This window comes from Tursiops truncatus, chromosome 1, assembly GCF_011762595.2.
Source record: "Tursiops truncatus isolate mTurTru1 chromosome 1, mTurTru1.mat.Y, whole genome shotgun sequence".
Taxonomy (NCBI): Eukaryota; Metazoa; Chordata; class Mammalia; order Artiodactyla; family Delphinidae; genus Tursiops; species Tursiops truncatus.
The window spans coordinates 59,894,728-59,922,586 of record NC_047034.1 but is presented as its reverse complement, the minus strand read 5'-3'; the positions used below and the strand labels follow the sequence as shown (position 1 = coordinate 59,922,586).

At 40.6% G+C, this 27,859-nt stretch overlaps 1 long non-coding RNA gene across 1 annotated transcript in view; it reads left to right on the top strand.

Annotated features, from left to right (window-relative positions):
* Nucleotides 1-27,859, top strand: part of LOC141278656 (uncharacterized) — a 160,543-nt gene that overhangs the window by 7,922 nt on the left and 124,762 nt on the right. The window contains exon 2 of the long non-coding RNA XR_012331698.1: nt 7,219-7,297. This is a non-coding gene — a long non-coding RNA (uncharacterized lncRNA). The remainder of the gene's footprint in view (nt 1-7,218; nt 7,298-27,859) is intronic.

Here is a 27,859-nt window from a genome sequence, read left to right as displayed (position 1 = left end):
ATTGCTTTTATGGTATGAAATTGTTTCAGATGAAGTTCACTATACATGAAAGATTTGTACAAAGGATAGATCAGAAGATGGTCATTTGTTGCACAAAAGATTTCAAAAGAATATTCCTTTATTTTGAACCCTCCCTATATGCATTTCTTTGTATAAAGCCTAATGCAAATTGTCAACTAAATAGAACAATGGAGCGTTCATGATGACGAACACAAAAGTTCAACACAAAAACTAATGATGAACACTTTTTTTTTTTTTTTTTCTGCCGTACGCGGGCCTCTCACTGTTGTGGCCTCTCCCGTTGCAGAGCACAGGCTCCGGACACGCAGGCTCAGCGGCCATGGCTCACGGGCCCACCCGCTCCGCGGCATGCGGGATCTTCCCAGACCGTGGCACGAACCCGTGTCCCCTGCATCGACAGGCGGACTCTCAACCACTGCGCCACCAGGGAAGCCCGAACACAAAAGTTTTAATTCAGGGGTTATCCATGGTATTTGTATTTTTATATCAGCCTCAGTATAATTTTGTTTTTAACAGCATCCCTTGCAGTCTTAGGCTCTGCTTCAATTACATGGATCCAAATGCTTTAAAGAGGAGTAATAGTGTTTTGCTAGCAATATCTAACAATAGTAGGAACTTCTTATCATGAAGATAAAAGTCAAACAAGTCCAACATAAAATATGCAATGAAAGTATCAGTTATAACACATGATCCCAATGCAATACGTTGCCTATTAGCTTATTACTGAACCATCCACTGTGTTTCTTTGACAGACCATGTGACAAATATAGCTGTGTGTAAGCCTTGCCTGGAATGTCATTGAGCAGAGCACTCAGGCTGCAGTGAATCGCTCACATGGGTAGACATCAACTGGTCTGAATTCCAAAAATTACGAATCATTTACAGATATAACCAACAAGATCACAAAATTCTTGAGGAAAGGAACACTTAATTTTATATCCCTATAGTATTTAGCATGGTAAATCTAGTTGTTGTTTTGTATTATCCTGTAAGTCTCTTCAGGTATATGTGATTTGTATCCACAAAAGATTTCAAGCCTCTTGAATGCAGAAACTCTGTGTGTGCATATGCATGTGTACGCATGTATGTGTATGTGTGATAAAATAGTGGCAGGATCCCTAGTCTCTGCCCCTATTGCTACTTACTGTGGCTTACCGTCCTCTACCAGCATGCTGAACCAATAGGATTATGGTGAGACTCCTAGGCTGTAATAGTCTCTTAGGATTACAGCTATCTCCTCTTTCTCATCTTTCCCGACAAGATACATAGTCCCAAACTTCCTAAAGAAGTTCTGCTTCCCTAGTCTGGTCAAGTGCTCAGCTAATCTTTGCTGAGAAGGGCAGGGCTCCTGAGATGTACACTACATATAAGTAAGACAAAGGAGTTAAGTAAATGATACTGGACATGTTATTTAACTTTATCTGTAATATTGGGGTAACTTATTCCAAAAGATCGTTTCAATGACTAAGTATGTTATTACATATAAAATGCTTAGAATAGTGCCTGGCAAGTAGGAAGCCCAGAATATGTTAGCTATCATTAATATGTATAGAATGCCTACTGTGTGCCCAGTGCTTTACTGGGTCCTTCGGTACGTTATCTCATTTAACTGAAGTGTATCGCTCCATTACTCAGATCCTCATAAGTGAACAATACTGAAACTAATACTTGCTTAGTGAAGATTTACTGAACATACAAGTGAATGAATGAAGAATGAAGCTGTTCTTCCTAGACCTTCTTCTCTCATTCCCTTTGTTTTCTACACCTTAGATCTGGATGACATGAAAGGACAGGCCAAGGCTTGTTTTTGCTTCTTCGAGTGCAAGGTCTTAGAGGTTTTGTTCATGGGTTTTGTGTCACGGTCAACGTTCAGCCATTCACGGTGATGCTTGTTTCACTTCCAATACAGCACCCCTGCCTTGCATATGCTATTTACTCTCCTAGGCAGCAGCCTGAAACACTGAAGCAGATGCTCTGTGTGTAGCTTCACCTAGCTGTGCCAGAGTTTCAGCTCTCAGATTGGAAATAAAATAAAAGTATGCACAAGTTTGGCAGGTGGGAGTGAGGCAAAGAGAGGGAAGGAGAAAGAGGCAGGGAGAAGGGAGAATTCTGGCCTAGCTCTGAAGAGATACGGGGCTTTATAAGAGCTCACCAACATAAAGAATTGAACAGAATGTTGCCAAAACTAGGCTGCCTGCAAATGCCAAATAATAAGAATCCTTCATCAGGAACACTAGGAACCCTTTCAGGAGAGAAGCATAAAGAATTCCAGGAAGCACATATTCAAAGCCTGTTTCCTAGGCAGCTGAAGCCACCCACCTTCCCTTGAACAAATGGAGCCAAATTCAGTTCTCAAATGTGCCATTTGCCTTGCCTCTCAAAACACTCCCGAGAGTTCAGCTGGTATCTTTTGTTTTCTGAAAGAAGCTGTAAGAGAAGGGTTTGATGCTGCTATCCGGTCATTGGAAATCTTTCAATTCCAAGCCCTGTCTCCCAACTGTCCCACCTCAGCCCTTAGCCCACCTCTGTAGCAGCCTCAAGCTTAGTTGTCACTCCAGTGAATGTGGAAATAGAACACGTCAGCTGATCTCCCTTGCAGTTATTTGAAGTTCTGAGATCTGAACACAACCCCACAGTGTTGGCTTCAGCCTGCTCTAAAGGTTAGATGATGCATGCCTATAAAACCCTTAAGATAGAATCGGGCACAGAGTAAGCACATACCCGGATGTTTGCTACTATAATTAATACTTTTATTATCTTCTCTACAGTATTAGGCTAAATGTTCCCTATGGCTTCCTTCCAAGCAGAGGTTATAAACCCAAAATTTGGGGGTTATGTGAATTAGAGAAACTGCCAGGAAGAAGACTAGGAAGAGGTGGGGCAGCGTCACCTGGGGCACACCTGCGCCCTTCCATCAAAAATAAAGCATTTGAAATCACGCGTTTGGAAAACACTATGAAAAAGTCAAAACCAAACCAAAACAAAATAAAAATTACATCTGACTGGTGGACTGCCAGTTTGCCAGGCTTGCTCTAAACATTTCTTACAATCCCCATCCCACAAGGCACTCTAGTCTCAGCGGGAAAGGATGGTGTTAGGCTGCATGCTTGCTGAGGAGTGCCCCCTGCCAGGCTTCTTGGGAAGCCAGTAGACCCTGGAATGAGCTTTACCTGGGTGGGCTGGCCTCTCCGCCCTGGCCCACCCATAGCAATCTCTGGTAAACTCCTTTCCCCTCTTGAGGGCTCTGAACTTTATGACTGGGTAGTGGCTTTGGTCTTGCCCTGTTTGCTGTGTTCTCTAGTGTAAATTAGGGTCTGTGATGACACAATATCATGGAGAGTGGAATTTTTTTTTTGCACCTTCAAGGAGTATTTATTGAGCACTACTAAACTCTATGCTGGGTGCGAAAGGTCCTAACGAGAAACAGGCTCTGTGTGTGTTTATGTGTGTGAAAGAGAGAATTTCTTTCAAACTAAAACTTGCCTTTCCTTGGTTTCTTCCCCTTCCCCATCATCCTTGAATATTCTCGTCTTACATATGAAGAAATTGAAGCCCAGAGTCACTTGCCCTAGTGCTCAAGATGGCAAGTTGCAGAAGCTAGATCTGTCTGACCTTCCTAGGGTTAAAATATGACAGGGAAAACAAAATAAGTTGTAATAAAAAAGGGCTGAACTCTTCCTTTTTATACATGATGTATAAATCATTTATATAGTGGTAGTGATGACTTATCCGGTTGTACCAGCCTGTCTGTCTTTTCATCTCTCTTTCCTTCCCTTCCTCTCATCTAAAGGCTCTTTATTTGGGAAACCTGTGGCCATAGAAAAGGGTTTAATTGAGGAACAAAATATGTTGATAGAAGTCCATAATGGTAGATGTTTCATTCTGTGCAGCCAGCAAAGCTCTTCTGCCATGTCACCATATTGACAAATAGAGCATTTTGCAGCTTAGCTAGATGTTTGGGCATTATTTCCATATATTTGAACCAAATAGTTACATAAAAGCTCAGTCATGGGCTTCCCTGGTGGCGCAGTGGTTGAGAGTCCGCCTGCCGATGCAGGGGACCCGGGTTCGTGCCCCAGTCCGGGAAGATCCCACATGCTGCGGAGCGGCTGGGCCCGTGAGCCATGGCCGCTGAGCCTGCGCGTCCGGAGCCTGTGCTCCGCAACGCAAGAGGCCACAACAGTGAGAGGCCTGCGTACCACACACACACAAAAAAAAAGCTCAGTCATATATTCATACAACAAATATTTACCGAGACCTATCCTATGCTAAACTCCGTGGTAGGACTCCAGTATATTGTTAGGAACAAGACAGCCTTCTGCAGAGTTATGCCACGGAGAAGTTATTCCTTGAGGCAGTGGTAATGAGGACCACAGTCACTGCTTTTCATAGGTACGTGTGAAGTAGGGGCTCTCACATTTGTCAGGCTCTGCGACAATAGCAAGAGGAGGTTCTCTGCAGGCAATGTTGCAGGTCTGTCCTTTGAGTTCCATCAGCCTTCCTGCTCTAATAGCATTCTTTAAACCTCACACAAAAGCGTAGGCACATCAAGTGAGGACAAACCACAGCCATGCTCCCCTGCAACCTCCTTAAGTTACTTACTTGTTTTCTATGTTTACACCCAGACCCTTATCATTGTGGTAGACACAAGTATGAGTTGAATGATTAGCTAAAATCCCCAAAGCCAAAGACTCCATTAGAAAGTCACAATAAAACTGAAAAATGGTCTGGTTCCTCCTGTGCTACCATTTACTGCAGGTGCCTTGAGTGGTTTTTTTGTTCTTTGTTTTTTCCTCTAAGAACAATAATACATCTTGGGTCCTTCATAGTTTTCTTTTCACTGATGTTTTAAACAAAGAGACAATACAATCAAACACTAGTAACACTTTTAAAACTCTACTGTTTTCAAGGTATTTTACTATGGCATATGCATTCTTATTTAGATAGTGATTACTTATAAATATACATAATATAATTTAATTTTTAAAATTTACTCTTTAAAAATATAGAAAGACAGTTATTGTTGTCATGACAACAGATGAGAAAACTGAAGCTCATAGTTTTTAAGTTACTTGTCTAAACTCATACAGTTCTGTTTGTCTCCACTCTGCAAAGCTAGTGGTTGATAATTTTATTTGAATGTATCTTTTCATTTGCTGTCCCTTTTCTTACTTTCCTATATATACCATAGGGTATTTTCTTCTATTGTCTATTTTCCATTTTATTCTGCCTCAATTAAAAGAAAAATCAAAGAAAATCTACTTTGTTATTCTCTTAGTATGTAATATTATCTTGAAATTCATTTATAAGGATCATAACATTTTCATATTTTCCCCTCTGCTTCCATAATTGAACAAATATAGAAAATGGCCCTCTGTTTCTATTTCAGTGGTCAATATGTTATTTTAATAATTCTTTTGGCTCTTTGGCTGAATTAGTTAAAACATTATGTTGAATGAATATCATGGCTGAAATCTCTAGTCAGCAATTTAAATCAATCTCTTTATTATCAGTAGAAATAATATAACCAATATTTGTATATTGACTGTTTAATATTCAGGTTAAAAGAAAAACGTTTCTTGAAACATTAGTCTGTAAGCTCTATGGAAAACGTGTCTCTTTGGTTTCATGGATTTAAGCACAGTTCTTGGCACAGTGTAGGCATGACCTTGAGGGTGTCAAAATCCAGAGTAGGAAAAGGTAAGCAATGAATGAAGTGCAGAAGGCTGGCACAGAACACCAAAGGAACAGCAAAGAAAATTAGCTAAAAAGGCTTGGTTGAGAGGAAGGTTAAAATTACTGACCTTTGAAAGAGATTCTATATAATTTCACAACCACACAGCTTTCCGTTTTCTTATACCTCCCTCCTCTATCAAAGTATCTCCAGTGTTCCAGGGTTTATGAATATTCATGAATAACAATGATAGAGAAGCCCTAGGTGAGATGCTAATATCTTTTCAGCTTTACACCAACCTTTAAAATAACCCTGTAGGATTGCATTGTTTTCAGTGAATGTTAGGATAGAAATTGAATGATGCTGATGGATGTAAGGAGATCTGCAGAAGAAATCTCCTGAGTCTAGATGTCTGTTCTTCACAGCTACAACAAAATGGGTTGTTGGCGATGTTTAAATAAACTCAATTAATGAAGCATGAGGATTGGTGCTTCTTAATCCTTTTTTGTATAGGAGTCCTCTGAGGTCCTTATGAAAACCATGAACCCTCTCTTTCTTTCAAAACAACAAACAAAAACAAAAACATGCTTTTACATATATACCTCCTTGTTTTCAATTTCTCTTGGCTCTCTTACTCCCTGATGGACCCATGGACTTCAAATCTACAGACCCAGGGTAACAATTTCCGGTCTAGATAATTTCTAAGGCCCCTTCTGTATCCAACAGTCTGTTTGTCTATGAGTTGACATAGTTGTATTCAGATTTTAACACTGCCAAGGTTTAGCCATATTACCTGGGTTAAGTTTCTTAACATCTCTGAGCCTCTGGTACTTCATTGTAATTGTAAGGATTAAAAGAAATAATGTGTGTAAAAAGCCTGACCTGTCCCCCTTCACCTCTGTGATAGAGCAAATAATGGCCCTCTTCCCAAAGATGTCCACACTCTAATCCCTGGCTCCTGTAAATATGTTAACTTATAGGGCAAAAGAGACTGCAGATATAGTTAAGGTAATAGGCTTTAAGACAGGGAGATTATCCTGAATTTCTGATGGGCCCAATTTAATCACTTGAGTCTTAAAAGCAAAGAATTTTTCCAGTTGGAATCAGAGAGATGCAGTGGAAGAAGATGCAGGAGAGATGGGGCAGAGGAGAGATGAGACAGATGTGGAACATGAAGACTCAACCAGCACTGGTGACTTTGAAGATGAAGAGGGAGCCATTAGCCAGGGAATGCAGGCGGCCTCTAGAAGCTGAGAACATTGGCCTATAGTCAACAAGGAAACGGGGACCTTGGTCCTATAACTAAAAAAACTGGATTCTGCCAACAACCTGAGAGGTCCTGGAAGTAGGTCCTCCCCCAGAGCCTCCAGTAAGGATTGCAGCTCCGCCAACACCTTGATCTTGGCCTTGTGAAACCCTGAGCAGAGCCCAGCCAAGCTGCCCAGACTTTTGATCTACAGAACTGTGAGATAATAAATGTGTGTTGTCTTAAGCTACTAAGTTTGATCTAATTTGTTTTCCAGCAATAGAAAACGAATATCACCTCATTCCACTACTCCTCATTCAACCTCCTCTCGAAGGGTCGGTCAGTTGCACACTAAGGTGAGTTTACACTGAGATGTTGCTGTTCCTAGATTTTTTGGGTTTTGACCTCAAATTATACTCACTCCTCTGCTTATAAGTGAAAGGAATTGTAGGCAGCAACAATCAGGAGCAAGAAGGTGTTCTGAAAACATGATGTTTTTTTCCTGGCATTTCTGAAATTATACCACAGAGGAAGCCACAGGTCCAGTCAGCCTTTTCACAAGCGAGACTTCATGGCTGTCTCTCAGGATCTGTCTGGATGAATTCCTTAGCAGCACCCTGCCCTCCCTACCAGAATGATACCTTTCTATTTCCTGGACCTCCTCCAACTCTCATTTAACTGTTTTCATCAGCCTTACATTGCCTTCTCCATCTGTGCTGGTGAGGGGATTCCTCCAGGGGTGTGGTCTCAGAACTCTACCTGGTTTCCACATGCGAATGATGGCTGTCGGGAAGCCAGGGAACAGCTGGATGAGGACATACAGAACCTCCAGTAAGTCATCTGCTCTGATAGAATTCCTGAGCTACCTTGGAATTCCTCAGAGCATCAGAACTGCTGAGAGCCGATGCTGCAGTAGGATTTTTATCAAGTTGCTCCTTTGAAGGGAGTGAGCTCCAGTCTTCTAAACACCCAACCTGCCTGTGTGGGTCAGTAAGGTTTACTATCCATCTGTTTCCATATGAAACCAGGTGACTTTGCCTGGACCTACAGGGGATCATACCTAGGGATGCATGTATCTGACATGAAGGATGAACCTGGTCTGGACGGTCCCACACAGCTCGGAAGTCAAGACATGAATGAGCAGACCCCAAATGAGATATGCTCCAGAGGGTCTGCATAGGGGCCCTAGGGCTCATCAAAAAATATAATCACAGGAGCACTGCTTTTAGTGGTACGATGTGAATGACCAACCATATTTACTGGAATTTTGAAATAACATGGGAAAGAGAGATTTGACATTTTCTAGAGTTTGTAGTCATTGTCAAAGGGACTCAAACCAAAGCATGGGACAGCATTTTCACTGTGTGCATTTCAGAAGATTTCCTACATAACAGGTGCAGAGCATCTCTGTCTCATCCTCAGGGGATTGGCCTGGCATTTCACGCTGGCTGCATTTCCACTGGCCTCTTTGATCTCTGATTGTTCAGTATGCCCTTGTGCTCAACGTTTCTGAGACTTGCAGCCACAGCTTCCTCTCTTCTGCCTTTCTTCCCCTTGTTACAAACAAAGCATTAGATTACCTAGATTATAAATCCCAACTTAATATATGCAACAATTTAGAATGTAATTTGCCTCTCATTAAAATGTCCTGTATGAATTTTTCTTAATGTTTACACTTTAGAAATGTGCATCAAAATTTATGTGTTGTGGACACAACTATTTGCCTAAAGTCTATATTCAGGAACATGGGAGCAAAAGGACCCTCAGGATAGAGAAAAAGGAGAACAGAAAGCAAACTTTGGAATCAGAAATTCTGGATTTAAACCCCTGACCACCCTGCAGTAGCCCTGAGTAACTACGAAATTTCTCTTTGAGTGTCTTTAACTTTAAAATCAGGGAAAGGGGATGGGAGAGGTAAATTGGGAATTTGGGATTAACAGGTACACACTACTGTACATAAAACAGGTAAACAACAAGAACCTACTGTATAGCACAGGGAACTATATTCAATATCTTGTAATAACCTATAATGGAAAAGAATCTGAAAAAGAATAGTTATATGTATATTTATTACAACTGAATCTCTTCTCTATATACCTGAAACGTTGTAAATCAACTATACTTCGATTTAAAAAATAGTAAATAAGAAGGTGGGGGGGGGGTCAGTAAACGTATTTGTTGTGAAGATTCATCTGAAATCTCTGTTCAGACAATGGCCTCCAAGCTGTCTGGACCTCTCACCCAACGCCTTTCCTGTCTTATAGTCTACCTTTCTCCCCCCTGCGCCCCCTGCTCCAGTCACACTGTTCTACTACATGTTTTTCAAAGGCACCCAGCATTCTTTCCCAAGGACATTCGCACTCTCTTCTCTCTCCCTGGAAACTTCTGTCCCCAGATAACCATGTGGTTTGCTTTCCTGTGTCCTTGGGAGAGCTGTTTAAATCAGAGACCCAGCTACATCCCAACAGCAATATCCCACTGCCACCCCTGTACCACCCAACCCTGACGCTTCTGTCCCTCTTGATTACTTAATTTATATCCACAGAGCTTACCAACCCCCTGACATATTACTTGTTTATTTTGCATATTGTTTGTGCCACCCACCCACCCCTTGTAGGGTTAGGGTTGACCATTTTGTTCACTACTTTATGTGCAGCGATTAGAAATATGCCCAAAACACTCATAAACACAAATGCTGAAAGAGTGGCTGAGGCGACTTATGTAAAGTGCTCATGTCTAGCACAAGAAGGGGCAATAAATCATAGCTAAACACGATATATCTGAGGGGTAGTTGTGGAAAAGAAGGGCTGTCTAGAGTTTTTCTTGGTGATCTAGAACTTGAACTTATTTCACTTGGTGACTTAGAATTTAAACTTTACAGCTTGGAGAGGAAGGAATATCTTGGATCTGAAGGACCTGACTTAAATCACCTTAGAAGTAGCTCTCTGTTGACCCGGTGAGCCACTCTAGGCTGGTTCTGGTATCTAAAGTGCTGATTCCTCACTGAAGAAGTCAGGAATCATTTTTTAATGGACTATTCATAACAAGACAGGAAGTTGGAGGGGAAAGGGATATTTAACTCTCTGGAGAAGTGGTCCCATATAGTGGAAATGGCATGGATTTGGGCTCCACAAGATCTGGATTCAGTTGCTGATTCTACCACTTATCAACTGAGGAAATGAGCAAAATTTACTGTTCCTGAGTCTTAGGTTCTCTTCATCTTAATTGGTGGTAAGAATAGATATTATCTCACAATGTTTCTGTTTTACTTGCATGTCTCATTGATGAGAAATTGGGCCATGTATTGAAAGTGCTTTGCAAACTATTAATCACTAAACAGGGATTGGTGGTGGTGATTATTATTTAGTGGGAACGGCAGGCTCTGCAGATTCTCTTGACCTCAAAAAAAAAATGCTACCGAGTTATTTGTACAAGATTTTGACTTTGACATGTTAAGTTATATTTTGCAAGTTTCTTCCCAGTCTGCAACTTTCTTGCTTTGAGCTCTGATAGCTGTCTAGCGCATTTACTTTTATATTCAGACAGTACTTTTCTTCAAGAAACTCAAGAGGCTTTGTAGACAATTATTTATTCATTCTTGCATTCTGAGAGAGAAGGAAGAAGAACATTCTTTTGAGTCTGGAAAAATGGAGAGAAGCAGGGTCAGGAAAGCCAAGACAACTTCTCATCCATGTATTGACTCCCATTTCTATGGGTCTGTGGAAGGAGGGTTTTGTGCCGTCTTATCTGGCCTGCTCCTATCTCTACTAGGAGTCTAGGTCAGGATTTCATCCAAGACATGTGGGAAAGAGAGAGGGGCTCTTCCAGAATTTTTTGGTAGGACTTATAGTAGAGAGGAAGTGAGGCAGTTCAACTCCTGTTGGCCATTCCAGGGAAGACCCTGGAGTCCCACTCACATCCTGAAGGTTCATCCACACCATTGCACCAGATACCTCATAGCTAAGGTCATTTGCTTAGGTTCTTGGGTAACAAGAGGCCCACTCTTGTCTCCAGGACACTGTCAGTCAGTCCTAAGATTAGGAAAGTAAAAAGCATATCAAAGAAGCTCTTCATGAGACTGAATTGACTAAAGTCCTCATTATTCTTCATGTTGTGCAGATTTAGGCAGATTCCTACTGGGATCCTCAATGCTAAATTACCTCATCTTTCTTAAATTACAAAACTATCCTTTTAATTGTGTCTTTTTATTGGATACCGAGTTGACTGGAAGAGACTATGGAAACATCGTGTTTCACACTCTCTGAGCTGGTGTGTGAAACCCAGAAACAGATTGGTGGGAAAATGCTTCCTGAAAAAGGCTCAGCAAAATCTGGCCCTTATGAGTGAGTGTGTGTGTGTGTGTGTGTGTGTGTGTGTGTGTGTGTGTGTGTTCCTAAAAATAGAACTGTTTCTTTTAGGGAAACCCAGAATTCAGAAAGGACAAGAGACACAAGGAAGCAAATACTTCCTATAAATGCTGGATTGTGTTTTTCCATAAACATTTACTTTTGTTCTTTTTGGATTTTCTTTGACCTTGGCTTTCATATACCAAGTAGCCAGAAGCACGGGCTTTATCAAGGGCCCCAGTGGCCAGAGGAACAACAGGGGTTCTATCCCTGGGAATGTCAGGGCCCTTGGATGTTATTTAAGCTCTCTGGCTGCTCTTCCCAGTCTCTGAAATGAACACACTACTGACCTTATGTAAATTATAGAACTAATGAGAGGCCATGATTTGTAACCCACATGTCCTTAAACTGTCAAATAAAATGGCCTCAAAAATCCCTATTACTTTTGGTGAGAAACTTGTTTTCTCACCTGGTCTTTCTTAGAATTCTTATATTTCTTAAATTTTCTCCTAGTCCATCTGACTCTGAATTTCTGCTTTCACCTAACTATTTTATTTTATAGATCACCCGACCACCCCACACACGTGATTGCTTCTCTATACTATCTCATATTTTGTGAGATAGCACCCCATTTACTTCCAGAAAACCACCAACCCAAGTCTATGCACTTGTATAAGATATTCACTGAAGTCTTAAAAAAAAAAAAAAAAAAAGGAAGGTTTTAAAATGGCAGCACTGCAAAATGTAACACAATTAAACAATAGATACCAGAGTTCTTAAAAGTCCTCAGGCTAATCCTCCAGAAATTCCCCATTGGTCTCCACAGCCATGTTTCTCAGCTTCTATCTTACCTTCTCCAAACTCTTTCCATCTCCCTGATTGCATCAACCACAGATTACTGTTCGCTTCTTGTGCACAGATGTTTAGCTATCAGTGTTGGCCTCACCTTCCTTCCCAGTATGGGTATCTACTCCAGAGAAGTGTTATACAGCTTGCCAGAAGATTAAAGTGACTACCACTAGTTACGGTTTCTAATAACAGTGTTTATATTCTACTGCATCATATTTGAAAACTCTTATGTTTTCATAAGAAAATATTCCTCAGTGAGTTCTTATTAGAGTAAAATCTGATAGAAAACACACGCTTCTTCAGAAATTTTTAGCAGTTGTTGCTATTCTACACATCTAAAGTTCGATCACCGACTTTCAAAAAAAGAATTGCAAAACATTACAGAATCCTGAAGCATCTCACCTTGATTGGTTTATGGAGTTGACCGTAGTACATGTTCATGGGAGAAAGGTGTGGGAGGGGGCCTTATAGGAAAGACTAGAGCATTCCCTTTCTAAATACTCTCTCCTTCTCTTTTCTTTTTCTCTTGCAATCCATTCTCCACAGAGCAGCTGAAGTGATCTTTGGTACATGCAAATCAAACCATGTCATTCCCTTGCTTAAAATTCTTCACTGATTTCCCATGTACTTATGTGTCAGGCTCCCCTCTTACTATTCTCCAGACATGAAGGCGTCTCACCTCCTCAAACAGGCTGACATCTTTCCCGTATCAGTCCTTTTGCCATCACCCACCCCCTCTCCACTGCCTGGAACAGAACTGCCCCTGCTCTTAGCATAGCTGGACTCTTCTCACCCTTCCCATCTCAGCTTCACTGTCACTTGCACCTGAAAGCATTCTCTGACCACCCCATCCACACAGGTGCTCCTGACATTCTCAATCTTGGCCTCATTTTCCCCTTCATATCACTTGCCACAATCTGTGATTATTTATAATTTGATTCTGTGTTTCTTTTCTATCTATCCCACTATTCAGGAATCTGCCAACTTCTCCGGTAAGGGGATAGATAGTAAATATTTCAGGTTTGTGCCGTACGATATCTGTTGCAACTACTCAACTCTGCTGCTGCGGTGTAAAAGCAGCCATAAATAATGCACAAATTAGTGTGGTGTGTTTTGGTAAAACTTTATTCTTCTTTTGATTTTTATTACATTTTAAAATGTACAAAAAATGACAGGCTGAATTTGGCCCATGGACTGTAGTTTGCTGACCCAGCAATCGATTATAAACTCTACGAGGACAGCAATAAGTCTATTTTATTCACCATTGAATCACTAATACCTAGTACAATTCTTGGCACATAATAAGCTGTCAAGAAATACTTATTAAATGGATGGGACAGTGATGCCAAGATCAAGCAAAAGACTTAATGGTAGAAAGGCCAAAGGGAAAACAAAGATAATAGTAAAAATATGAACAAAGAAAACCATCTGAGCAAAAATTGAATATAGGCCACTAAATATTGTGCCCAAATGTCCATGCCCAATGAGTCAGGTTCTCCAGGGAAACAGAGCCAGTAGGAGCTGTGTGTGTATATACGTATATAATATATTTAATATATAATTCCTTTAATAATCTCCATATACCATATGTGATATATAATATATATTATATATATGGAGATATATTAAAGCAATTGGCTCACATGTTTATGGAGGCTGAGAAGTCCTGTCATCTGCTGTCTGCGAGCTGTAGAACCAAGAAAAGTGGTATAATTCCATCTGATTCCAAAGACCTGAGAATGGAGCAAGTCCCAATCTGAGTCTGAAAGCCTGAGAATTAGGAACATCCATATCTGAGGGCAGGAGAAGATGCATGTCTCAGCTCAAGCAGAGACGGTGAATTCACCCTTTCTCTGCCTTTTCTTCCTATTCAGGCCCTCAATGTGTTAGATGATGCCCACCTGCTCTGACGAGGATAATCTTCTTTACTCAGTCTACTGATTACTAATTCAAATGCTAATCTCTTCCAGAGACACCCTTACAGATGCACCCAGAAATAGTGATTTTTTACCCACTATCTGGGCATCCCTTAGCCCAGTCAAGTTGACACATAAAATTAACCGTTGGACCCAAATACGTGCTCTCCTGGGCAGTTCGCCATTCCTCCAGGAATATTCTGAGAGTTCAGCAGATTCAGAGGAGAGTTCAGCATAAGTAACCAGCCCCTTTGAGGTTTAAGCATATATAATGGAATGTGGTGGGGTTTATTACATATATGGTTTTGGGACTGGGGAAATATTAGTGATGGCGGGAGCTGTTGGTATACATGACCCAGTGGGTCCTTTAAGATTTGGGTAGTCAGTATTATGAGAAAAACCTTAAGAGTTTAGCCATTATAAAAGACAATAATTCAAGTTGATTTAATAAGTTATTGATTCAAAAATGTGAATAATTGGGGCTTCCCTGGTGGCGCAGTAGTTGAGAGTCCGCCTGCCGATGCAGAGGACACGGGTTCGTGCCCCGGTCTGGGAGGATCCCACATGCCGCGGAGCGACTGGGCGCATGGGTCATGGCCACTGGGCCTGCGCGTTCGGAGTCTGTGCTCTGCAATGGGAGAGGCCACAACAGTGAGAGGCCCGCGTACCACAAAAAAAAAAAAAAAAAAAGAATAATTTAAGATCTGTTTTCCAAAATAACTGTACCAATTTTCGATTCAAACAGCAGTGAGAATAGTCATATCAGTGCCATTCGGCAGAATTTGTAAGTGTTTGTGTGGGTGCATGTTTTTACCTGACTGGTTTAATACGCCAAAAAAATTTAATTTCTGCTTCTCTGTTTTGAAGTTGAATTTTTCTTCAGTTTTTTTTATCATCGTCTATCTATTCATCATGCCCATGGCCTGTCCGTCTTTTGGGGCTTTTCCCGTTAATTTGTATGAGGCATTTATATGTTTAATATTTGGGAGAACTTTGAAGTTCCTGACCTCATGTTAGGACGAAGGCACTTCCTTAGAGAAAGGATTCTTCATCTGAAGTCTATCAGGTTTGGCGATAGAAGTAGTAGAGGGTGGGGGAGTGTTGTTTTTGAACTTGAATGGGAAAAAATACATCTTTATTTTTATGAACCCTTACTTGAAATTAGGATTCCTTTAACTAATGTTAGCAGTACCTGTGACTTTGCCACCAATAGAAATCATAGGTATTTTTATATCACATTGCATATATCAAATTATGATTTATCACACCAAAATTATAGTAGTTTTTAGGTCTGCTGTTAGGTCATGATATGTAATGGGGTAATTAAGAAGGGTGTATTTTACTTAACCACAAAAATTGTTAAATATTTGTATAATTTCATTTCAGTACAGTTGGCTTCCTTTATAATTCTATGTATTTTATTAAATGAATTTAAAATATTATTCTGAAGAGGGAGTCCATAGCCTTCACCAGACTGTGAATGTGGTCCATGGCGCCAAACAGTTAAAAATTCTTGCCCTGGAGTAACACTCATGGCTTCTTTCCATCCCTTGACTCATCTGACTCATAAGGAGTTAGAGAAGGAACGGAATATTTTCAACGCATCTGCCTGTCTGTCTCTCTATCTCTCTTTCTCTGATCTGCCTACTCTCTGCCATGAAGTAAACTGACCGAGAGAAGCTTTGCCCTTGGGGAGTTCTGCAGCCATCCTGTTCTGCCTGTGACAAGGCAAGCAACTTTATTCTTTGGGTAAAGTATTAGGAAATCTGGTACCGCCTCAAATCTAAACTGTAGACTCTAATCGATTTTTTATCACCAATAATGTGATATTTTGATCTCAGTCTAATTTCTGTGTCTACTACTAAACTGGTTCCAAACTTGAAAGGGAAAGAAAGGAATATTAATTATGAGTCCCCTGAAACCTCAACAATATTTTTCCAAATACTATTTCAAATTTACCTTTCACCTTTTTTAATACAGAAGCTTTTAATTTTTTAATTAGTCAAATCAATCTTTTCCTGTGTAATTCCATCCACTGCCTTAAACTTAGAAAATCCTTCTTTATATCAAATAAACAACGTTCTATGTTTTCTTCTAGTTTTTTTAAGATTTAATTTTTTTTACTTTAAAATATTAATTAACCTGGAATTTCTGTTATTGTATACTGTGAGATGATGGCTCTCTGAATGGATTTTCTTTTCAAATTTCAAATAGCCATGTGTGTGTGTATATATATATATATATATATATGAATCACTTTGCTGTATACCTGAAACTAACACAACATTGTAAATCAACTATATGCCAATGAAAATTTATCAAATGATTATTTGTTGAGTAATTGTTCATTCGTCCCTAATTGTACTACAAATATTTTTTGCATGCCTACTCTGTACAAGGCCCAGTGCTTTGCATTGGGAATTCAATGGACAACAAGACCCAGTTCCTACTCCTCTGATTTTCAGTACCTTCCTTTTTATATATTAAACTCTTATGTAATTCAAGATCTCATGGAGGGGGAGGGGGAGGGGGCATTACCTTGGTAAAATGGTCCACAAACACAAGGAGATTGAGATCAAATGTTTGGGGTTTTTTTGCAAGTTACATCATGTTTTATTTCTCCATTCTGTGTTGATTCCTTTTATCAATGTATTTTTTTGAACACATATACACCATAAAGCAATGCATGAGGGATACCAGCACATTCAAGGTGATGTTGTCTCTAGGAAGGGGAGAACAAGAACTGAGGGGGATGTGAAAGGTATGGCTTTTGTATGTGTATATAATTTTGTTGCTTTATTTAAAAAAATAAATAAAAAGCCCAGAAGTTGATATGGTAGAGTGTCAACATTTAAAAATTCTAGAATAAGTTGAAGGATGGTTGTATTTCTTAAATTTATAATACTATCTCTGCTGTTCTCATATTATATACTTGGCAGTTTTATAAAGAGAAACAGGTATACTGGGATGGCAGCTAGCTGTTTCGCTGTGTCTCTACTTTCTCCCCTGTGATTTCATAGCCCATATATAGACATACTGCAGACACACTTCTGTGCAGTGTTGTTTGAAGAAACAGGAATGGACGTAACACCATCCCCACGAAAACCATAAGAATTTAAGTAAGTGTCAGAACATTCAGTAACAGTCATCATGTTTGAGAAGGGGCATATATCTGCTCAGGAGGATAAAGACTTTTTTTTTTCCTTTAACATCTCTGTTGGAGCATAATTGCTTTACAATGTTGTATTAGTTTCTGTTGTATAACAAAGTGAATCAGCTATATGTATACATATATCCCCATATCCCCTCCCTCTTGTATCTCCCTCCCAACCTCCCTATTCCACCCCTCTAGGTGGTCACAAAGCACTGAGCTGATCTCCCTGTGCTATGCAGCTGCTTCCCACTAGCTATCTGTTTTATAATTGGTAGTGTATATATATCAATGCTACTCTCTCATTTAATCCCAGCTTACCCTTACCCTTCCCCGTGTCCTCAAGTCCATTCTCTATATCTGCATCTTTATTCCTGTCCTGCCCCTAGGTTCATCAGAAACATTTTTTTTAAGATTCCATATATATGTGTTAGCATACAGTATTTCTTTTCACTTTCTGACTCGCTTCACTCTGTATGACAGACTCTATGTCCATCCACCTCACTACAGATAACTCAATTTCATTTCTTTTTATGGCTGAGTAATATTCTATTGTATATATGTGCCATATCTTTAGCCATTCATCTGTCGATGGACACTTAGGTTGCTTCCATGTCCTGGCTATTGTAAATAGAGCTGCAATGAATATTGTGGTACATGACTCTTTTTGAATGATGGTTTTCTCAGGGTATATGCCCAGTAGTGGGATTGCTGGGTCATATGGTAGTTCTATTTTTAGTTTTTTAAGGAACCTCCGTACTGTTCTCCATAGTGGCTGTATCAGTTTACATTCCCACCAACAGTGCAAGAGGGTTCCCTTTTCTCCAAACCCTCTCCAGCATTTATTGTTTGTAGATTATTTTGATGATGGCCATTCTGACTGGTGTGAGGTGATACCTCATTGTAGTTTTGATTTGCATTTCTCTAATATTAGTGATGTTGAGCATCCACTCATGTGTTTGTTGGCAATCTGTATATCTTCTTTGGAGAAATGTCTATTTAGGTCTTCTGCCCATTGTTGGATTGGGTGGTTTGTCTTTTGATATTGAGCTGCATGAGCTGCTTGTATATTTTGGAGATTAATCCTTTGTCAGTTGATTCATTTGCAAATATTTGCTCCCATTCTGAGGGTTGTCTTTTCATCTTATTTATGGTTTCCTATGCTGTGTAAAAGCTTTTAAGTTTCTTTAGGTCCTATTTGTTTATTTTTATATTTATTTCCATTTCTCTATGAGGTGAGTCAAAAAGGATCTTTGGGTGATTTATATCATAGAGTGTTCTGCCTATGTTTTCCTCTAAAAGTTTTATAGTGTCTGGCCTTAACATTTAGGTCTTTAATCCATTTTGAGTTTATTGTTGTGTATGGTGTTAGGAAGAGTTCTAATTTCATTCTTTTACATGTAGCTGTCCGGTTTTTCCCAGCACCACTTAGTAAAGAGGCTGCCTTTTCTCCATTCTATATTCATGCCTCATTTATCAAAGATAAGGTGACCATATGTGAGTGGGTTTATCTCTGGGCTTTCTATTCCTGTTCCATTGATCTATATTTCTGTTTTTGTGCCAGTACCGTGCTGTCTTGACTACTGTAGCTTTGTAGTGTAGTCTGAAGTCAGGGAGCCTGATTCGTCTAGCTCCATTTTTCTTTCTCAAGATTGCTTTGGCTATTTGGGGTCTTTTGTGTTTCCATACAAATTGTGAAATTTTTTGTTCTAGTTCTGTGAAAAATACCATTGGTAGTTTGATAGGGATTGGATTGAATCTGTAGATTGCTTTGGGTAGTATAGTCATTTTCACAATGTTGATTCTTCCAATCCAAAAACATGGTATATCTCTCCATTTGTTTGTATCTTCTTTAATTTCTTTCATCAGTGTCTTCTAGTTTTGTGCATACAGCTCTTTTGTCTCCTTAGGTAGATTTGTTCCTAGGTATTTTATTCTTTTTGTTGCATTGGTAGGGAGTGTTTCCTTAATTTCTGTTTCAGATTTTTCATCATTCCTGTATAGGAATGCAAGAGATTTCTGTGCATTGATTTTGAATCCTGCTACTCTACCAAATTTATTGATTAGCTGTAGTAGTTTTCTGGTATCATCTTTAGGATTCTCTGTGTATAGTATCATGTCATTTGCAAGCAGTGACAGTTTTACTTCTTTTTATCCAATTTGTATTCCTTTTATTTATTTTTTTCTTCTCTGATTGCTGTGGCTAAAACTTCCAAGACTATGTTGAATAATAGTGGTGAGAGTGGGCAACCTTGTCTTATTCCTGATCTTAGAGGAAATGCTTTCAGTTTTTCACCATTGAGAATGATGTTGGCTGTGGGTTCGTCATATATGGCCTTTATTATGTTGAGAAAAGTTCCCTCTCTGCCTGCTTTCTGGAGGTTTTATCATAAATAATGAATAAGGTGAATTTTGTCAAAAGAATTTTCTCCATCTGTTGAGACAATCATATGTTTTTCTCCTTCAGTTTGTTAGTATGGTGTATCACATTGATTTGCGTATATTGAAGAACCCTTGCATTCCTGGGATAAAACCCACTTGATCGTGGTGTATGATCCTTTTAATATGCTGTTGGATTCTGTTTGCTAGTATTTTGTTGAGGATTTTTCATCTATGTTCATCAGTGATATTGACCTGTAGTTTTTCTGTGACATCTTTGTCTGGTTTTGGTATCACGGTGATGGTGGCCTCATAGAATGAGTTTGGGAGTGTTCCTCCCTCTGCTGTATTTTGGAAGAGTTTAGGAAGGATAGGTGTTAGCTCTTCTCTAAAGTTTTGACAGAATTCACCTTTGAAGCCATCTGGTCCTGGGCTTTTTTGGAAGATTTTTAATCACAGTTTCAGTTTCAGTGCATGTGTTTGGTCTGTTTATATTTTCTATTTCTTCCTGCTTCAGTCTCAGAAGGTTGTGCATTTCTAAGAATTTGTCCATTTCTTCCAGGTTGTCCATTTTATTGGCATATAGTTGCTTGTAGTAGTGTCTCATGATCCTTTGTATTTCTGCAGTGTCAGTTGTTACTTCTCCTTTTTCATTTCTAATTCTGTTGATTTGAGTCTTCTCCCTTTTTTACTTGATGAGTCTGGCTAATGGTTTATCAATTTTGTTTATCTTCTCAAAGAACCAGCTTTTAGTTTTCTTGATCTTTGCTGTTGTTTCCTTCATTTCTTTTTCATTTTTTTCTGATCTGATCTTTATGATTTCTTTCCTTCTGCTAACTTTGGGTTTTTTCTGTTGTTCTTCTTCTTTCTCTAATTACTTTAAGTGTAAGTTTAGGTTGTTTATTTGAGATTTTTCTTGTTTCTTGAGGTAAGATTGTATTGCTATAAACTTCCCTCTTAGAACTGCTTTTGCTGCATCCCATAGGTTTTGGGTTGCCATGTTTTCAATGTCATTTGTTTCTAGGTATTTTTTGATTTCCTCTTTGATTTCTTCAGTGATCACTTCATTATTAAGTAGTGTATTGTTTATCCTCCATGTGTTTGTGTTTGTTACAGTTTTTTTTCCTGTAATTGATACCTAGTCTCATAGTGCTGTGGTCAGAAAAGATACTTGATACAATTTCAATTTTCTTAAATTTACCAAGGCTTGATTTTTGACCCACAATATGGTCTATCCTGGAGAATGTTCTATGAGCACTTGAGAAGAAAGTGTATTCTGTTATTTTTGGATGGAATGTCCTATAAATAGCAGTTAAGTCCATCTTGTTTAATGTGTCATTTAAAGCTTGTGTTTCCTTATTTATTTTCATTTTGGATGATCTGTCCATTGGTGAAAGTGGGGTGCTAAAATCCCGTATTAATGTGTTGTTGTTGATTTCCTCTTTTATGGCTGTTAGCCTTTGCCTTATATATTGAGGTTCTCCTATGTTGGGTGCATAAATGTTTACAGTTGTTATATCTTCTTCTTGTATTGATCCCTTGATCATTATGTAGTGTCCTTCTTTGTACCTTGTAACATTATTTTAAAGTCTATATTTTCTGATATGAGAATTGCTACTCCAGCTTTCTTTTGATTTCCATTTACATGGAATATCTTTTTCCGTCCCCTCATTTTCAGTCTGTATGGTCTAGGTCTGAAGTGGGTCTCTTGTAGACAGCATATATATGGGTCTTGTTTTTGTATCCATTCAACCAGTCTGTGCCTTTTGGTTGGAGAATTTAATCCATTTACATTTAAGGTAATTATCAATATGTATGTTCCTATTACCATTTTCTTAATTGTTTCGGGTTTATTTTTGTAGGTCTTTTCCTTCTCTTGTGTTTCCTGCCTAGAGAAGTGCCTTTAGCATTTGTTGTAAAGCTGGTTTGGTGGTGCTGAATTCTCTTAACTTTTGCTTGTCTCTAAAGGTTTTAATTTCTCCATCGAATCTGAGTGAGATCCTTGCTGGGTAGAGTAATCTTGTTTGTAGGATTTTCCCTTTCATCACTTTAAATATGTCCTGCCACTCCCTTCTGGCTTGCAGAGTTTCTGCTGAAAGATCAGCTGTTAACCTTATGGGGATTCTCTTGTATGTTATTTGTTGCTTTTCCCTTGCTCCTTTAATATTTTTTCTTTGTCTTTAATTTTTGATAGTTTGATTAATATGTGTCTTGGCATGTTTCTCCTTGGATTTATCCTGTATGGGACTCTCTGTGCTTCCTGGACTTGACTATTTCCTTTCCCATGTTAGGGAAGTTTTTAACTATAATCTCTTCAAATATTTTCTCAGACCCTTTCTTATTTTCTTCCTCTTCTGGGACCCCTGTAATTCGAATGTTGGTGCATTTAATGTTGTCCCAGAGGTCTCTGAGACTGTCCACAATTCTTTTCATTCTTGTTTCTTTATTCTCCTCTGAGGTAGTTATTTCCATTATTTTATCATCCAGGTTTCTTATCCGTTCTTCTGCCTCAGTTATTCTGTTATTGATTCCTTCTAGAGAATTTTTAATTTTATTTATTGCATTGTTCATCATTTGTTTACCCTTCAGTTCTTCTAGGTCCTTGTTAAACATTTCTTGTATTTTGTCTATTTCCAAGATCTTGGATCATCTTTACTATCATTATTCTGAAATATTTTTTGGGTAGACTGCCTATTTTCTCTTCATTTGTTTGGTCTGGTGGGTTTTTACCTTGATCTTTCATCTGCTGCATATTTCTCTGTCTTCTCATTGTGTTTACCTTACTGTGTTTGGGGTCTCCTTTTCAGAGGCTGCAAGTTCGTAGTTCCCATTGTTTTTGGTGTCTGTCCCCAGTGGGAGAGGTTGGTTCAGCAGCTTGTGTAGGTTTCCTGGTGGAGGGGACTGGTGCTTGTGTTTTTGCTGGGTTGCGCTGGATCTTGTCTTTCTGGTGGGCAGGTCCACGCCTGGTGGTGTGTTTTGGGGTGGCTGTGACCTTAGCTTGATTTTAGGCAGCCTCTCTGCTATTGGGTGGTGTTGCATTCTTGTCTTGCTAGTTGTTTGGCATGGGGCATCCAGCACTGGAGTTTGCTGGCCTTTGGGTGGAGCTGGGTCATAGCATTTAGATGTAAATCTCTGGGAGAGCTCTCGCTGATTGATATTACATGGGGCCAGGAGGTCTCTGGTGGTCTAATGTCCTTAACTTGGCTCTGCCACCCCAGAGGCTCAGGCCTGACATGAGGCTGGAGCACCAAGACCCTATCAGCCACATGGCTCAGAAGAAAAGGGAGAAGAAAATGAAGGAAAAATAATAATAAATTTAAAAAATAAAAAAAATTATGAAAATAAAAAAATTAATAATAAAAAAAGAAGAGAGCAACCAAACCAATAAACAAATCCACCAATGATAACAACTAAACACTAAACTAAGATAAACATAAAAATCATAACATAAATCAAATCAAAAAAACATAAAAATCATAAACATAAAAATCAGAAACAAGTCAGTCGCAGACAGCGAACCCCAAGTCTACCGTTGCTCCCAAAGTCCACCGCCACAATTTTGGGATGATTCGTTGCCTATTCAGATATTCCACAGAGGCAAGTTTCATCAAGTTGATTGTGGGGATTTAATCCACCACTCCTGAGGCTGCACAGAGAAATTTCCCTTTCTCTTCTTTGTTTGCACAGCTCCTGGGGTTCATCTATGGTTTTGGCCCCACCTCTGCATGTAGGTCACCCTAAGGCATCTGTTCCCTGCCTAGACACGAGGGGGTTAAAGCAGTGGCTGATTAGGGGGCTCTTGCTGAATCAGGCCTTTGGAGAGGGAGAGGTATGGTAGTTATCATTGGAATGCAGGGCGAGCCTGCAGTGGCAGAGGCCAGAGTGATGTTGCAACAGCCTGGGGTGTGCCATGTGTTCTCCCAGGGAAGTTGTCCCTAGATTATGGGACCCTGGCAGTAGCAGGCTGTACAGGCTCCCGGGGTGGGGGGTGGGGGTCGGGGGGGTAGATAATGACCTGTGCTTGCACCCAGGATTCTTGGTGTCTGCAGCAGCAGCCCTAGCATTTCATGCCCACCTCTGGGGTCTGAGCTGATAGCCGCAGCTCGCCCCCATCTCTGAAGTTCATTTAGGTAGTGATCTGAATCCCCTTCCCTTGTGCACCCTGAAACAGTGGTCTCTTGCCTCTTAGGTAGGTCCAGACTTTTTCCCGGACTCCCTCCTGGCTAGCTGTGGCACACTAGCCCCTTTCAGGCTGTGTTCGTGCAGCCAACCCCAGTCCTCTCTCTGGGATTTGACTTCCAAAGCCCAACCCTCAGCTCCCAGCCCCAACCTGCCCCGTCTGGTGAGCAGACAAGCCTTTCAGGCTGGTGAGTGCTAGTTGACATCGATCCTCTGTGTGGGAATCTCTCCGCTTTGCCCGCTGCACCCCTGTTGCTGCACTCTCCTCCATGCCTCTGAAGCTTCCCCCCGCCCCGCCACACCCCATCTCCGCCAGTGAAGGGGATTCCTAGTGTGTGGAAACTTTTCCTCATTCACAGCTCCCTCCCAGAGGTGCAGGTCCCGTCCCTATTCTTTTGTCTCTGTTTTCTTCTTTTTTCTTTTACCCTACCCAGGTATGTGGGTATTTTCTTGCCTTTTGGGAAGTCTGAGGTCTTCTGCCAGTGTTCAGTAAGTGTTCTGTAGGAGTTGTTCCATATGTAGATGTGTTTTTGATGTATTTTGGGGGAGGAAGGTGATCTCCACGTCTTACTCCTCTGCCATCTTGAAGGTCCCCCAGACCAAATGGTTTTCACGAAAGACAGTTTAGTTATTTTTCTACTCTTCTCAACTGCAGTAACCAGGGCTGAGTGTAACTTTCCTGGGCAAGGATGCAGTGAGTAAGAAAAAGGAATGGTCATTTGGCACTAGTTTATGGTCCAAGAAAAATCATTGGCAGGAAAAGAAGGAAAACTGAGACTAGGGGGAACTGGCATCAGTTGATCCTACTTGACTTGAAGTAGGATCAGAGTGATTGTACTGAGTTGAGAGAATTATAGGTCTTGTGAGGGCTATAGGACTTAAGTTGGGGACACAGTTCACAAACAAATGGATGTTTGCTCATGGTGACATGTTTGAGAAAGACAAAGAATGATTCGCTCAGAATCAGAGAAGAAGAGGTAGAACAGGGGCTAAGGTCTTTAGGCAGGATCCTGTACTGCTCTGAGTGTGTCCTTTACCAACAGAGTCTGCTGCCAGCTTTGATCATTCATCTGGCTGCTCCCACAGGACTCACACTGGCAGATGAACAGTGGAGGTAGTCACTCAGATTTCGCCGTGGCCCTTCATGCCACATGGGACCTACTTGTGAGGAGCTTTGTGTTACGGCCAGCTTATCCATGCATCATGTCTCAAGTACCCAAGAAAAAACCAGAGCCAGAGCCTCCTGTCTCCTGCTCCTTCTCCAGTATCACAACCCCGCAATGCCCAACACCATACCTCTCCCTGCAGACACAAGCTTGCTCAGAGTCCCACACAAGCCCTGTCTCATGGGCCTTTGCCCTCAAATGCGACACCTAATAAGAATGACAAAATATCTGTCACCACAGCTTCTGTCAGAGTCCCAATTCAGCCTTTTCCCACTGTCTTTATCCCTTTGTGTCCTCCAACCCCTGATCTGCTCTTCTCTGGGCACAGGGCCAGACCCAATCATTGAAACTCATGACTCCTTTGTGTTCTGTATTAATCAGATGACCTCCATTCGGCACAGTCGGCTTCCTTTCATCTACTTTTTTTTTTTTAATGTTTAGATCTTGCTTCTGTCACACCATTTTGTTTTTTAAGAGTTCTCAGTGTGCATGTCTTTAAGCTGAGAATGACTTCTGAGTCTTGGAAATGTATTGCCAGCTACAGAAGCTTCCTGATCATAAATTCAGGGCAACAGTCTGGTATCTGATAATAGGAACCCCAGAGGAATAGCAAATGTTGCCCTCCTCTGGGTTTCCCCAGATGTTTGGCAGTGAGGTCCCACCTGGAGTTTGAGAAGGAGGAAAGACTTTTCTGAAAGCACTGCTTGATCCAGTCAGTTCTTGTCTGGCACGAACCCTTTGCATGTCTGTAAATCTACTGTAGGTACTGAGGGGAGGGGAAGGAGAGTGAAGGCCCAGTCTTCTCCCACTTACTTCTCAGTGCTTAACACCTGGCAGCTACTCCACACTGTTTGTGTGCCTCCTCCACTCTGCAGGTGAACACCCAGACTGCAGCCGAGGGTCCGTACAACTGAAGTTGCTTTTCCCAAAGTGAAGAGCCCCCACCTCAGTGGGCTCTCAGCAAGTCTCAGAAATCAACCCAATGCTATGCCAATCTCTCCCGTCATCCAGGGATCCCCTGGCTTTGATACCCACCACAGGCCCTCATACACAGCCTCCTCATCCCTGCCAGCGGTTGTTAAGGCCCAAATACCACCACTGACCACTCCTTCCCTCATCCGCTCCAGGCAATCTCATTCATTTCAGATCACCTCAGTTAAGAAAGGCCAACAAGAGATGAGCACCTGGCTTCTGCCATAGCAACAGGAACTAAACAAACAGGGTGTTGGAGCAGAAGTTCAGTGAGAAGTCTGTCTTTTCCTTCAGGTGTTTGTTGAGGGCAGACCCTGCCAACTCTGAATGCTCAGCCCCTGGCACAGCCCTGGCATTCAGAAGGCTCAAAAAGGTTAACAAGGATCATAACTATAACTTTGAACTTTTGGGTACCATTGCACCTGTCCTGGGTATTAGGTTGTGGAAACCACATTGACTAACTGGATGTCAAATGAGAAAGACTAGGAAGAGAAATGGCCTAGAGACCATAGGATACGAGAGAGTGTTGAAGTCTGAAGTCATATAATGGCCCAAGTTGGGAACAGAGAATGTTAAATGGAACATGACAGTTGTTTTCAAATACTTGAGAATGGCCATATAGGGGGAGTTCAGTCTTATTTTAGATAGTCCCCAGTGTGTGGGGGAGGAGAGAAATAGGACCAATAGGTAAAAGTTATAGGGAAGCAATTTTCAGCTCAATATAAAAACACTTTTCTAACAATTGGAGCGGTTCAAAATGGATCACACTGTATTACGGATTAGTGACTGTCCCACCACTGGAGATGTTCAAGTTGGCAATAAAACCCACTCTAGAGAGGATTTCTAAATTGATTAGTATAAAGGAGCAGATGATCTCTGAAGTTCCCACTGATTCTAATTTCTTATCATCATATCAAGGAAAAAAGGAAAAAAATGGAAGGTGAAGTTCAGTACAGTCGCACATTTGTTGATCCTCCATGATATGCCGTGATTTTGTGGTTATTGGGTCAGGTGCTGGGCAGAGCTGTGGAGTTACAAAGAATAAGGTGAGAGTTCTGGATTCATTCATTCATTCCTCCACTGATGTAACAATAAATGGAACTGGATACAAGAAACAAATAGCAGTAGTGTCATTAATTCTACCTGAGTAGGTTGGTAAGAACTTTAAAGTTGAGATGGCACCCTGGTAGAGCTTTTTAGAGGTATAAATTATCCCCAGGGAAGTCATTCTAAAGAGATGGGGTTCCCCACGCCAGGCACCAAAAGAGACTGGAAAGGTCTTGTTCTATGTGCAGACATACCTTCCCACATGTACAGAAAATGCCAGCAGGACAAATGTACGCCCATCACAGGCAAGTTAAGTCAAGTAGCAAAACTGGACCCAAACAGCAGAAAATGTAGTGGTGGCGTAAAGAGACATGACCCCGTAAATAATAATTTTAAAAAGTTTTCTCAAATGAAGGCCTGCCAAAGAGAGCCCAAGATTTCTGGGAAGGCTTCCACCTCTTCTCTCCTTCAGCAGCCTGTTCCAAGTTCTCTAAGGACTGAGTCTTCTTTCTTCTCTTTATCACCCAGCTCTCCTTGATGAAACTTGATGAGAACAAAAACCTTAGGCTTTTTCCATTTGAATCACGATATCATGGATGACGTGAGGGGCATGGAGAGGGGACATCTGAAGAGATTCTATGCTAGAAGCAGAATTTAAAATATTTCACAGGTTATTACATACTAGTACCCACGAAGTCAAGAGAGTCTGGCTTACACTACCTCTGTGTTAATTTGTTTAGGGTTTTTGTTGTTGTTGTTTTTATTTTTACTTTATTTCCTGCCTTAGTGAGACCTCTCTGTAAACTGTCTTTTCCATTCAACCTCACATATAATTATTGAGCACCTGTTATGCATATTCCCACCATGCTCTATCTATATCTCTCCCCGGTCACTCAATCATTCATTCACAAAT